Genomic DNA, 2,530 nt, shown 5'->3' on the forward strand with positions numbered 1-2,530 from the left:
AATGTAAAGAAGGTGTAGGCTGGCAGTTGGGCAGCTCTGGTCCTGCTTTGACTTGTTGTGTATTTTTTGAATTTGAGCTTGATTCTGTATATCTAAATCACCTGAACTGCTAAATTTCAGGCTTAAATTACAGGAAAGGATACTTTGGTTAGAGCTAGGAAAAAAAATTAATGCTAAGGATAACTAAGTACTGGAGTGTCTAAAGAAGTTGGGATATCTTTCTTGCTGGGTGCCTTCTGAAACAGGCTGATCAAATGCCTGTCAGGAATGATACACTTGCTGTCGATTTTGCTGTTATGAAGCAAATGAACAAGATGACCTGGAGATCCCTTCTCTTTGATGGTATGAGGGATCGTAGGAGAACTGATTCAAATTCAGTCTGCTGCTTCTGATATTGCCCAAAGTCAGAATGGTTTGTGATTTCCCACAAGCTGATATGGCTTGGTTTGTAGCCAGATCTCTTTTCACACCATTCATGAATAACCAGCCTCTCACTGCTATCCCATTAAAAGTCCCTTCAGAATCAGTCTATAGAAACAACTCGTGCGAAGGCATAAGAATGTGTGGTTTGGGTTAAAAGCATATGGTTATAAGGAGAGTTCAAGCTGACTTCAAGTTCTGCCAGAATGTGGTGCAGATAGTATAATAGAATGGTTTGGGTTGGAAAGGACCTTTAAAGATCATCTAGTGCAACCCCCCTGCAATGAGCTAGATCAACTAGATCAAGTTGCTCAAAGTCCTGTCCAACCTGACCTTGAATGTTTCCAGGGATGAGACATCTACCACCTCTCTGGGCAACCTGTGCCAGTGTTTCACCACCCTCAGCGTAAAAAATTTCTTCCTTATATCTAGTCTGAATCTACCCTCCTTTACTTTAAAACCATTCCCCCTAGTCCTGTCGCAACAGCCCCTGCTAAAAAGTTTGTCCCCATCTTTCTTACAAGCCCCCTTTAAGTACTGAAAGGCCGCATTCAGGTCTCCCCAGAGCCTTTTCTTCTCCAGGCTGAACAACCCCAACTCCCTCAGCCTGTCCTCATAGGAGAGGTGTTTCATCCCTCTGATCGTTTTTGTGGCCCTCCTCTGGACCCACTCCAACAGGCCCATGTCTTTCTCGTGCTGAGGGCTCCAGAGCTGGACGCAGTACTCCAGGTGGGGTCTCACCAGAGCAGAGTAGAGGGGCAGAATCATCTCCCTCGACCTGCTGGCCACGCTTCTTTTGATGCAGCCCAGGATATGATTGGCTTTCTTGCTGCAAGCGTACATTGTCTGCTCATGTTCAGTTTTTCATCCACCAGTACCCCCAAGTCCTTGGGCAAAAGCATGCTTTAGATCTTGGAGCTGCTGTATTTGCCCGACAGCCTTGGCGCCCTCGGGCATGGCACGCTTGGCCAGCGCTCTGGGCAGCTCCTAGTGCGTGGCAGACTCCACCTCTCAGGAACTGATGGTCAAGCATTCCTTATGATGTGCTAGATGACGTGCTTTTCCAGTGATACATTCAGTAATGTCATTGACAAAGGTGTTCATGATGCCCTCATGGCCTTGGTTAGGATACCGGTCTCACAATGGATATACTTCAGCACTTTGTACTGATGGGTGCGGTAACTCTTCTTTCTGCTATTCTTATGTTGCATGTAGCCCTTCTCTCAGGTTTTGGTGACAGCATTCTTGGAGTTCTTGCTGGGAGCAGGAGCTGGCTTGGTAGGCTCAGGCATTTTGGCAGCACCTTTTCTCACCAATGAGCAACATGAAGGTGGGCAAAGGTGAAGGCAATGTAGCTGCAAGTGGCTTGAGTCCACTGGTGGCGTGTACCTGACCTCTTATAGTAACTGCCTTCTTTGCAGCCTGAAGGGCTGATAACTGTCATGATTGCGTGAAACTATGAAAATAGTTTCCAATATCTTGGAAAAAACAGATATCAGAAAAATACCAGACCCTGCCAGTATTAGCTTGTATTCTAAAATGCTGAAGTGTTACCTACCCAAAGCTGGAAGCCTTCAAAGCTTTGCACCGTTGCAAAGGTTGTGTTTTCGGTTAGGCGGATTATAGTAGCAAAAAGGATAAACTGACTAAAGGAACATTTAAGGAAAGATGGTTCTCTACACTGCTTTTACCTGTTGTTTGACTTCTAGTGAGAGGTTTTGTACTCAGTTGAGGTGACAAGTATCGTTCCTTTCACCCTGGGGTTTGGGGCCTGAAAGTTTCAGTTGCGGTAGGTCTGCTGTCCCCTACCCTCTATGCTATGATTAGCAGAAAATGTTAAAATTACTTGATTGGTAAAGCTAAGGACTGTTTTTCATATAAGTTCCTTATTTTTTTTTTACTAAATTGACAGCTTAGCAAATTGGCTGAACACCATTGTGTTAATTATTGAGAAGCCTAAATTCCTTTGTGGATTTAGTCATGGTAATTGGAATAGAAACTCAATACGGAGTGCAGAGGTGTAAAGCTGGCCTGGCCATAATCTGGTGGTTTAAGAAAGAGCAGAATGGCATTAGGCCTTGTGTGCTCTGTAACTTGAATCTTTGTGAAG

At 44.7% G+C, this 2,530-nt stretch overlaps 1 pseudogene; it reads right to left on the bottom strand.

The window, feature by feature from the left end:
* Positions 1-1,325: 1,325 nt before the first annotated feature.
* LOC142082453 (histone H2B 5-like) lies at positions 1,326-1,712 on the bottom strand (annotated as a pseudogene).
* Positions 1,713-2,530: the final 818 nt, after the last annotated feature.

The sequence above is a fragment of the Calonectris borealis genome, chromosome 4 (assembly GCF_964195595.1).
Source record: "Calonectris borealis chromosome 4, bCalBor7.hap1.2, whole genome shotgun sequence".
Classification (NCBI taxonomy): Eukaryota; Metazoa; Chordata; class Aves; order Procellariiformes; family Procellariidae; genus Calonectris; species Calonectris borealis.